The sequence below is a fragment of the Zea mays genome, chromosome 8 (assembly GCF_902167145.1).
Source record: "Zea mays cultivar B73 chromosome 8, Zm-B73-REFERENCE-NAM-5.0, whole genome shotgun sequence".
NCBI classification, from domain to species: Eukaryota; Viridiplantae; Streptophyta; class Magnoliopsida; order Poales; family Poaceae; genus Zea; species Zea mays.
Window position 1 is genome coordinate 112,781,935 of NC_050103.1, and position 12,072 is coordinate 112,794,006.

Genomic DNA, 12,072 nt, shown 5'->3' on the forward strand with positions numbered 1-12,072 from the left:
GCAGATCGAGTTGTCCGAGGGGCTAGACGCGCTTCCCTGGAATGATCCCATGAAAAGGCGCCGCGCCTGCCCGGACCGAGGACCGATCGATCCGCAGGAGCCCGAGGGTCTCTGCGTAGATGATGTTGAGGCTGCTGTATCCGTCCATGAGGACCTTGGTGAGCCTGACGTTGCCGATGACGGGGTCGATAACGAGCGGGTATTTCCCCGGGCTCGGCACGCGGTCGGGATGGTCACCCTGGTCGAAGGTGATGGGCTTGTCGGACCAGTCTAGGTAGATTGGTGCTGCCACCTTTACCGAGCAGACCTCCCGACGCTCTTGCTTGCGGTGCTGAGCCGAGGCGTTCGCCACTTGCCCACCGTAGATCATGAAGCAGTCGTGGACCTCGGGGAACTCCCCTGCCTTGTGATCCTCCTTCTTATCGTTGTTGTGGGCCCTGCCACCTTCCGCAGGTGGCCCGGCCTTGTGAAAGTGGCGCCGAAGCATGGCGCACTCCTCAAGGGTGTGCTTGACGGGCCCCTGATGATAAGGGCATGGCTCGTTGAGCATCTTGTCGAAGAGATTGGCGCCTCCAGGAGGTTTCCGAGGGTTCTTGTACTCAGCGGCAGCGACAAGGTCCGCGTCGGCGGCGTCGCGTTTCGCTTGCGACTTCTTCTTGGTGCCGCGCTAAGTGGACGCCTTGGGGACATCTTCCGGCTGGTGGCCCTGGGGCTGCTTGTCCTTCCGGAAGATGGCCTCAAGCGCCTCCTGGCCAGAGGCGAACTTGGTGGCGATGTCCATCAGTTCGCTCGCCCTGGTGGGGGTCTTGCGACCCAGCTTGCTCACTAGGTCGTGGCAGGTGGTGCCGGCGAGGAACGCGCCGATGACATCCGAGTCAGTGACGTTGGGCAGCTCGGTGTGCTGCTTCGAGAATCGCCGGATGTAGTCCCGGAGAGACTCTCCCGGCTGCTGGCGGCAGCTTCAGAGATCCCAGGAGTTCCCAGGGCGCACGTACGTGCCCTGGAAGTTGCCGGCGAAGGCTTGGACCAGGTCGTCCCAGTTGGAGATCTGCCCCGGAGGCAAATGCTCCAGCCAGGCTCGAGCGGTGTCGGAGAGGAACAGGGGGAGGTTGCGGATGATGAGGTTGTCATCGTCCGTTCCACCCAGGTGGCAGGCCAGTCGGTAGTCCGCAAGCCACAGTTCCGGCCTCGTCTCCCTCGAGTACTTTGTGATAGTAGTCGGGGTTCAGAACCGGGTCGGAAACGGCGCCCGTCATATGGCCCGGCTGAAAGCCTGCGGACCGGGTGGTTCGGGCGAGGGACTCCGATCCTCCGCGCTGTCGTAGCGTCCCCCACGCCTGGGGTGGTAGCCTCGGTGCACCTTCTCGTCGAGGTGGGCTCGACGGTTGCGGTGATGGTGCCCGTTGCCGAGGCGACCCGGGGCCGCAGGCGCTGTGTTGATCGTGCGCCCGGTGTGTACCGAGGCTTCCCGCATGAATCGGGAAGTCGCGGCGCGATGCTCCGAGGGGTATCCCTACCTTCGGGAGGCAGAGTTTTCGGCCCGTCGGACCGCGGCATCCTCTAGAAGATTCTTGAGCTCTCCCTGGATACGCCGCCCTTCGGTGGTTGATGGCTCCGGCATCGCGCGGAGAAGTATTGCCGCTGTAGCCAGATTTTGGCCGACCCCACTTGTCGGGGACCATAATTAGGGGTACCCTCAAGACGCCTAATTCTCAGCTGGTAACCCCCATCAGCATAAAGCTGCAAAGGCCTGATGGGTACGATTAAGTCAGGGATCAGTCCACACGAGTGACTTGATCACGCTTCGCCCGTGCCTAGCCTCGGCCAAGGGCAGCCGACCTCGAGAGACTTCCGTCTCGCCCGAGGCCCCCCTTTTTACGGCGGACATACCTCCGGCTCGCCCGAGGCCTTGGCTTCGCCTAGAAGCAACCCTGACTAAATCGCCGCGCCGACTGACCAGGTTGCAGGAGCATTTAACGCAAAGGTGGCCTGACACCTTTATCCTGACACGCGCCCCCCGGCAGAGCCGAAGTGACCGCCGTCACTCCACCGCTCCACTGACCAGTCTGACAGAAGGACAGCGCCGCCTGCGCCACTCCGACTGCAGTGCCACTCGACAGGGTGAGTCTGACAGGCAGTCAGGCCCTGCCGAAGGCGCCATGGGAAACTCCGCTCCGCCCGACCCCAGGGCTCGGACTCGGGCTAAGACCCGGAAGACGGTGAACTCCGCTCCGCCCGACCCCAGGGCTCGGACTCGGGCTAAGACCCGGAAGACGGCGAACTCCGCTCCGCCCGACCCCAGGGCTCGGACTCGGGCTAAGACCCGGAAGACGGCGAACTCCGCTCCGCCCGACCCCAGGGCTCGGACTCGGGCTAAGACCCGGAAGACGACGAACTCCGCTCCGCCCGACCCCAGGGCTCGGACTCGGGCTAAGACCCGGAAGACGGCGAACTCCGCTCCGCCCGACCCCAGGGCTCGGACTCGGGCTAAGACCCGGAAGACGACGAACTCCGCTCCGCCCGACCCTAGGGCTCGGACTCGGGCTAAGACCCGGAAGACGACGAAACTCCGCCTCGCCCGACCCCAGGGCTCGGACTCCGCCCTGGCCTCGGCCAAACGATCTCCGCCTCGCCCGACCCGGGGGCTCGGGCTCGGCCTCGGCAACGGAAGACAGACTCGACCACGGCTTCGGAGGAGCCCCCACGTCGCCCTGCCTAGGGCACAGGCCCGCCACGTCAACAGGAAGCGCCATCCTCATCCTACCCCGAGCCGACTCGGGTCACGGAGAACAAGACCGGCGTCCCATCCGGCCAGCTCCGCCGGATGGGCAATGAAGGCGCTCCACGAGCTCTGTGACGACGGCGGCTCTCAGCTCTCTTACGGAAGCAGGGCGACGTCAGCAAGGACTCGACCGCTCCAACAGCTGTCCCTCCGCCAGGCTCCGTCGCTCCTCCGACAGCCACGACATCACGCCAGCAAGGTGCCAAGACCTCTCCGGCTGCCACATTGGCATGTACCTAGGGCGCTAGCTCTCTCTCCGCTAGACACGTAGCACTCTGCTACACCCCCCATTGTACACCTGGATCCTCTCCTTACGGCTATAAAAGGGAGGACCAGGGCCTTCTTAGAGAAGGTTGGTCGCGCGGGACCGAGGACGGGGCAGGCGCTCTCTTGGGGCCGCTCGCTTCCCTCACCCGCGTGGACGCTTGTAACCCCCCTACTGCAAGCGCACCCGACCTGGGCGCGGGACGAACACGAAGGCCGCGGGACTTCCACCTCTCTCACGCCCGTCTCCGGCCACCTCGCCTCTCCCCCCTTCGCGCTCGCCCACGCGCTCGACCCATCTGGGCTGGGGCACGCAACACACTCACTCGTCGGCTTAGGGACCCCCCTATCTCGAAACGCCGACAGTTGGCGCGCCAGGTAGGGGCCTGCTGCGTGCTGACGAACAGCTTCCCGTCAAGCTCCAGATGGGCAGTCTCCAGCAACCTCTCCGGCCCGGGACGGTACTTCGTTTCGGGAGTCTTGAGTTCATGTCCTTCGACGGCAGCTACGACATGATACTCCTTCCACCGCCGCGCGACAACGACAATGGCGGTCGACAACCCGCCCGCCGGCAGCGGAATCGACGACATCTTCCCCGCGTGGTGGAAGAACAACATTCGAGCTCGCTCCGTCCTCTCCCCCGCCAACGGAGGAGGAGGCGGGGCCATCAAGGCCAAGCGGGAGGCCGCGCTTTGTCGGCCGTCGAGCGAATCGACGCCCCCGACGCCCCGACGGAAGGCACGCCGGACGTCGACCTCGCGTTCGAGATGAAGGCAAGCGCCGTCCCCCCGCGACACGCTGACCCCGAGCAAGAAGACGACGCCAGCGCGCTCGCGGAAAGCCTACAGGACGTCGCCCTCGTACCTGGGATGACGGTGCAACCAGTCCCCGATGTGACTACGTCGCTCCTCGTCGACCAAAAGGTACCGACTAACTCCCATCTTACGTCATTTCGACTCGGCCTCAACCCGCCAAACGACCTCGCTTTGGCGGGCGCTCTCATTGAGGCGAGTGCAACCCCACTGGGGTGTCGTATGCGGTCGCCTTGGGACCGGTTGACGGACGTCTCAACCTACGGGCCCTCTGGGTCCGAGGAAGATGACGATCCCAGCGTCTGTTGGGATTTCTCCGGACTTGGCAACCCTAGTGCCATGCGGGACTTCATGACCGCATGTGACTACTGCCTCTCCGACTGTTCCGACGGAAGCCGCAGCCTTGACGACGAGAGCTGCGGCCCAAGCCGCGAATGTTTCCACATCGAGCTAGGGGATCCCTCCGAAGGCAACCATCTCGGCATGCCGGAGGACGGTGATCTTCCTAGGCCGGTGCCTCGCGCCGACATCCCACGGGAGCTAGCTGTGGTCCCCGCTCCGGCGGGGGGTTAGGACCCACAACTCGAGCAAGTCCGCGAGGCGCAGGCCAGGCTCAACGAGGGAACAGGAGCGCTTGAGCCGATCCGTCGGGATGTCGAGCAGGTATGGGCGGGCCAACCCCTGGCCGGAGAAATACGTCACCTGCCCCAAGATCTCCAGCACCGCGTCGCCAACGATGTCAGGGTCAGGCCGCCGCCCGCATCCAGCGGGGTTGGCCAGAACCTGGCAGCAGCAGCGATGCTCCTCCGCGCGATGCCGGAGCCATCAACCACCGAGGGTCGGCGAATCCAGGGGGAACTCAAGAATCTCCTGGAAGGCGCTGCGGCCCGACGGGCCGAGAGCACTGCCTCCCGAAGGCAGGGGTACCCCTCGGAACCTCATGCCGCGACTTCCCGATTCATGCGGGAAGCCTCGGTCTACACCGGGCGCACGCGCAACACCGCGCCTGCGGCCCCGGGCCACCTCGGCAACGAGCACCATCGACGCGACCGTCGGGCCCACCTCGACGAAAGGGTGCGCCGAGGCTACCACCCCAGGCGTGGGGGGCGCTACGACAGCGGGGAGGATCGGAGTCCCTCGCCCGAACCACCCGGTCCGCAGGCCTTCAGTCGGGCCATCCGACGGGCGCCATTCCCGACCCGGTTCCGACCCCCGACTACTATCACGAAGTACTCGGGGGAAACGAGACCGGAACTGTGGCTCGCGGACTACCGCCTGGCCTGCCAACTGGGTGGAACGGACGATGACAACCTCATCATCCGTAACCTCCCCCTGTTCCTCTCCGACACTGCTCGCGCCTGGTTGGAGCACCTGCCTCCGGGGCAGATCTCCAACTGGGACGACTTGGTCCAAGCCTTCGCCGGCAATTTCCAGGGCACATACGTGCGCCCCGGGAATTCCTGGGACCTTCGAAGCTGCCGGCAACAGCCGGGGGAGTCGCTCCGGGACTACATCCGGCGATTCTCGAAGCAGCGCACCGAGCTGCCCAACATCACCGACTCAGATGTCATCGGCGCGTTCCTCGCTGGCACCACCTGCCGCGACCTGGTGAGCAAGCTGGGTCGCAAGACCCCCACCAGGGCGAGCGAGCTGATGGACATCGCCACCAAGTTCGCCTCTGGCCAGGAGGCGGTCGAGGCTATCTTCCGAAAGGACAAGCAGCCCCAGGGCCGCCCATCGGAAGAGGCTCCCGAGGCGTCTGCTCCGCGCGGCGCCAAGAAGAAAGGCAAGAAGAAGTCGCAATCGAAACGCGACGCCGCTGACGCGGATCTTGTCGCCGCCGCCGAGTACAAGAACCCTCGGAAGCCCCCCGGAGGTGCAAACCTCTTCGACAAGATGCTCAAGGAGCCGTGCCCCTACCATCAGGGGCCCGTCAAGCACACTCTCGAGGAGTGCGTCATGCTTCGGCGCCACTTCCACAGGGCCGGGCCACCCGCCGAGGGTGGCAGGGCCCGCGACGACGACAAGAACGAAGATCACCAAGCAGGAGATTTCCCCGAGGTCCGCGACTGCTTCATGATCTACGGAGGGCATGCGGCGAATGCCTCGGCTCGGCATCGCAAGCAAGAGCGCCGGGAGGTCTGCTCGGTAAAGGTGGCGGCGCCAGTCTACCTAGACTGGTCCGACAAGCCCATCACCTTCGACCAGGCCGACCACCCCGACCATGTGCCGAGCCCGGGGAAATATCCGCTCGTCGTCGACCCCGTCGTCGGCAACGTCAGGCTCACCAAGGTCCTGATGGATGGGGGCAGCTGCCTCAACATCATCTACGCCGAGACCCTCAAGCTCCTGCGCGTCGATCTGTCCTCCGTCCGAGCAGGCGCTGCGCCCTTCCACGGGATCATCCCTGGGAAGCGCGTCCAGCCCCTCGGACGACTCGACCTCCCCGTCTGCTTCGGGACGCCCTCCAACTTCCGAAGGGAGACCCTGACGTTCGAGGTGGTTGGGTTCCGAGGAACCTACCACGCCGTACTGGGGAGGCCATGCTACGCGAAGTTCATGGCCGTCCCCAACTACACCTACCTGAAGCTCAAGATGTCGGGCCCCAACGGGGTCATCACCGTCGGCCCCACGTACAAACACGCATTCGAATGCGACGTGGAGTGCGAGGAGTACGCCGAGGCCCTCGCCGAGTCCGAGGCCCTCATCGCCGACCTGGGGAACCTCTCCAAGGAGGTGCCAGACGTGAAGCGCCATGCCGGCAACTTCGAACCAGCGGAGATGGTTAAGGCCGTCCCACTCGACCCCAGTGGCGACACCACCAAGCAGATCCGGATCGGTTCCGGGCTCGACCCCAAATAGGAAGCAGTGTTCGTCGACTTTCTCCGCGCAAACGCCGACGTCTTTGCGTGGAGTCCCTCGGACATGCCCAGCATACCGAGGGATGTCGCCGAGCACTCGCTGGATATTCGGGCCGGAGCCCGACCCGTCAGGCAGCCTTTGCGCCGATTCGACGAGGAGAAGCGCAGAGTGATTGGCGAAGAGATCCACAAGCTAATGGCAGCAGGGTTCATCAAAGAGGTATTCCATCCCGAATGGCTTGCCAACCCTGTGCTTGTGAGGAAGAAAGGGGGGAAATGGCGGATGTGTGTAGACTACACTGGTCTCAACAAAGCATGTCCGAAGGTTCCCTACCCTCTGCCTCGCATCGATCAAATTGTGGATTCCACTGCTGGGTGCGAAACCCTGTCCTTCCTCGATGCCTACTCAGGGTATCACCAAATCTGGATGAAAGAGTCCGACCAGCTCGCGACTTCTTTCATCACGCCGTTCGGCATGTACTGCTACGTCACCATGCCGTTCGGTTTGAGGAATGCGGGCGCAACGTACCAGCGGTGCATGAACCATGTGTTCGGCGAACACATCGGACGCACAGTCGAGGCCTACGTCGATGACATCGTGGTCAAGACAAGGAAGGCTCCCGATCTCCTCTCCGACCTTGAAGTGACATTCCGATGTTTCAAGGCGAAAGGCGTCAAGCTCAATCCTGAGAAGTGCGTCTTCGGGGTGCCCCGGGGCACGCTCCTGGGGTTCATCGTCTCTGAGCGAGGCATCGAAGCCAACCCGGAGAAGATCGCAGCCATCACCAGCATGGGACCCATCAAGGACTTAAAAGGTGTACAGAGGGTCATGGGATGCCTCGCGGCCCTGAGCCGCTTCATCTCACGCCTCGGCGAAAGAGGTCTGCCTCTGTACCGCCTCTTAAGGAAGGCCGAGTGTTTCGCTTGGACCCCTGAGGCCGAGGAAGCCCTCGGGAACCTGAAGGCGCTCCTTACAAAGGCGCCTGTCTTGGTGCCCCTAGCGGATGGAGAAGCCCTCTTGGTCTACGTCGCCGCGACCACTCAGGTGGTTAGCGCCGCGATTGTGGTCGAGAGGCAAGAGGAAGGGCATGCATTGCCCGTTCAGAGGCCGGTCTACTTCATCAGCGAAGTGCTGTCCGAGACCAAGATCCGCTACCCACAAGTTCAGAAGCTGCTGTATGCTGTGATCCTGACGAGGCGGAAGTTACGACACTACTTCGAGTCTCATCCGGTAACTGTGGTGTCATCCTTCCCCCTGGGGGAGATCATCCAGTGCCGAGAGGCCTCGGGCAGGATCGCAAAGTGGGCGGTGGAAATCATGGGCGAAACAATCTCGTTCGCCCCTCGGAAGGCCATCAAGTCCCAGGTGTTGGCGGACTTCGTGGCCGAATGGGTCGACACCCAGATGCCGACGGCCCCGATCCAACCGGAGCTCTGGACCATGTTTTTCGACGAGTCGCTGATGAAGACAGGAGCCGGCGCGGGCCTGCTCTTCATCTCGCCCCTCGGAAAGCACCTGCGCTACGTGCTGCGCCTCCATTTCCCGGCATCCAATAATGTGGCTGAGTACGAGGCTCTGGTCAACGGGTTGCGGATCGCCATCGAGCTAGGGGTCAGACGCCTCGACGCCCGCGGCGACTCGCAGCTCGTCATCGACCAGGTCATGAAGAATTCCCACTGCCGCGACCCGAAGATGGAGGCTTACTGCGATGAGGTTCGACGCCTGGAAGACAAGTTCTACGGGCTCGAGCTCAACCACATCGCTCGGCGCTTCAACGAGACTGCGGACGAGCTGGCTAAAATAGCCTCGGGGCGAACAACAGTCCCCCCGGACGTCTTCTCCTGGGATCTGCATCGACCCTCCGTCAAGACCGACGACGCTCCCGAGTCCGAGGGACCCTCGGCACAGCCCGGGGCACCCTCGGCACGGCCCGAGGCACCCTCGGCTCAGCCCGAGGCACCCTCGGCTAGGGATGGATCCGGATATTTATTCGGATGTCAATTTTTTTGGTCTTCTTTCTTCGATTGTAAACAAATAACATATAGAATTTGCTATATAAATTTGTATTCTTGTTTTTAGCATTGAGGCTATTAATCTTCACAAAAAATAAACATTAAATTCATTCTAGATATTTTTAAATAATTGATATAAAATTCGGATATCTATTCGAATACGGATTCGGATGTTTTTTCACCTTTTTTGTTGTAGGGAGAAAATAATGTACATAAAAAAGTATACAAAAATTTATTTAAATACTTCATAATATTCTTCATAACATTGCCAAAAATTAGCTTTAAATTATATGTATATCTATACTAAAATATTAGATTTGTGATACAAATCGGATGTTTTAGGAACATCCCTACCCTCGGCTCCCGAGGGCGAGGCACTGGACGTCGAGGAAGAGCAGAGCGGGGCCACGCCTAATCGAGATTGGCAGGCCCCGTACCTGCAATATCTCCGTCGAGGAGAGCTACCCCCCGACCAAGCCGAGGCTCGGCGGGTAGCGCGACGTGCCAAGTCGTTCGTCTTGCTGGGCGATGAAGAGGAGCTCTACCATCGCAGCCCCTCGGGCATCCTCCAGCGATGCATCTCCATCGCCGAAGGTCGGGAACTACTGCAAGAAATACACTCGGGGGCTTGCGGCCATCACGCAGCGCCCCGAGCCCTTGTCGGGAATGCTTTCCGGCAAGGCTTCTACTGGCCGACGGCGGTGGCTGACGCCACTAGAATTGTCCGCACCTGCGAAGGGTGCCAATTCTATGCGAAGCAGACCCACCTGCCCGCTCAGGCTCTGCAGACGATACCCATCACCTGGCCCTTCGCTGTATGGGGTCTGGACCTCGTCGGTCCCTTGCAGAAGGCGCCCGGGGGCTACACGCACCTGCTGGTCGCCATCGACAATTTCTCCAAGTGGATCGAAGTCCGACCCCTGAACAGCATCAGGTCTGAGCAGGCGGTGGCGTTCTTCACCAACATCATCCATCGCTTCGGGGTCCCAAACTCCATCATCACCGACAATGGTACCCAGTTCACCGGCAAAAAATTCTTGGATTTTTGCGAGGATCACCACATCCGGGTGGACTGGGCCGCCGTGGCTCATCCCATGACGAATGGGCAAGTAGAGCGTGCCAACGGCATGATTCTACAAGGGCTCAAGCCTCGGATCTACAATGACCTCAACAAATTCGGCAAACGATGGATGAAGGAACTCCCCTCGGTGGTCTGGAGCCTAAGGACGACGCCGAGTCGTGCCACGGGTTTCACGCCGTTCTTCCTGATCTACGGGGCCGAGGCTATCTTGCCCACTGACCTGGAATACGGCTCCCCGAGGACGAGGGCCTACACCGATCAAAGCAACCAAGCTAGCCGAGAAGAATCACTGGACCAGCTGGAGGAGGCTCGGGATAGGGCCTTACTACACTCGGCGCGGTACCAGCAGTCCCTGCGACGCTACCACGCCCGAGGGGTCCGGTCCCGAGACCTCCAGGTGGGGATCTGGTGCTTCGGCTGCGGCAAGACGCCCGAGGGAGGCACAAGCTCATGCCCCCTGGGAAGGGCCATTCGTCATCGCCAAAGTTCTGAAGCCCGGAACATACAAGCTGGCCAACAATCAAGGCGAGATCTACGACAACGCTTGGAACATCAAACAGCTACGTCGCTTCTACCCTTAAGATGTTTTCAAGTTATTCACATACCTCGCACCAACGCAAAGTTTAGTCATCAAGGAAGGGTCGGCCTCGCCTCGGCAAAGCCCGACCCTCCCTCGGGGGCTAAAAGGGGGGAGACCCCCTCTGCGTCGAATTTTTTCCTCGAAAAAGGATCTCTTTTTAGCAGGATTTCTTTCGTGCTTCTTGACTACTTCGGAAAGCGGATCCTGGAAACGACGGAGTACACGTAAGCAGCCAAGGCTGACCGAGCCGAGGGACTCCTACGCCTCCGGGATACGGATACCTCACTCATCACCTTCTGCGATAAGTAACTCGCGTTCGGATAAAGCGACTCCGTGGACCGAACAAGTCTTCACGTTCGGAAGCTCTCCTGCCGAAGCAGTCCTTCAAGCTTTCTCGACTAAGTCGGGGACAGGGCCTCATGGACGGGTGAAAGTACGCGTAAGCGGCAAGGCCGACCGAGCCGAGGGACTCCCACGCCTCTGGGATACGGATACCTCACTCGTCCCTTCCGCGAGAAGCAACTCTCGCTCACACAAACATCCCTGTTACCGACAGAGAGTCTAGATGCTCGAAACAAGAGGAAAAAAGACGCAGCCTTGCAAGCACGGCGAGGGTGTGTTTTCTGGCCTCAGCGGCCGCAGAAGGCACACGCTACAAGACGATCTGATCCTGCAGGCTCGGGTCTTCACGCTGAAGGGAGCCGTAGCACCCTCGGCATCGACGACGTCTTCAGCAAAGTCCGACCCGGCCTCGGACGGCGGCGCGATCAAGGACTTCTCCGGGAATCCGGCCCGAGCAGGCGGCTCGGCCGGTTACCCCTGGGGCCTCGTCCAACCGGCTTCCAAGGGCGCCGGCCCGACCCGAGGCCTCGGCTGATCGACTCCGGCGTCGGCTCCGCTGACGGACAACCCGGCTAGGCTCCGGCCAACCAGGTTCCCATTCTCGAGCCAACTCCGCCTCTGTTCATACTGATATCGCTACCCCTGGCCTCGGCTCATCGAAGAGCGGCCGAGGGGTCTCTTTAACTAAGCTAGAGGGGACCCAGACAACAAGGCCAATCGAGCCGAGGGATTCCTACGCCTCCGGGATACGGATACCTCACTCGTCACCTTGACACGGGGCGACTCATGCTTGGTGAAGCGGTTCAGATAATCAACAGGCGAGACTTAGTGCTCAAAAATGAGGAAAAAACACGGCTCCGTGCCAAAATTACATACGTGTTCAGGCCTCGACAGCCACAATGAACAAAAAACACTGGCATTCGAAGTGCCATTACGAACGGAACTCCGGTTCCCCCTCCGCAGGTACGAACGACCCCACTCCATGGGGAAGGCCTGCGGAGCAACAGAAGACTGACGAGCGGCTCGCCGCCGCCCGTTCTGACTACGGCGACAGTGGGCGGGCGCTGCTGCAATCTTGCCCTCGCCCACGCCGACGCTCGAGGGGCGAGGATAAGTACGCCGGCGCAGTGGCCCGGGGCGCGGATGGTGGCAGTGATCCCGTCGGTGACGAGGACTTCTCGAGCCGCCTCCGCCTCGGCGCCGATGGCAGGGGACGCCAGCCCCCCGGCAGATCCCCACTCAAATCCTCCCAGACGAGTGGGGCACCGGCCTCTACGCGAGGGCACCATCCCAGTGCAAAAGCAGGGCCACCCCAGAACACGAACGCCGCCCTAGCA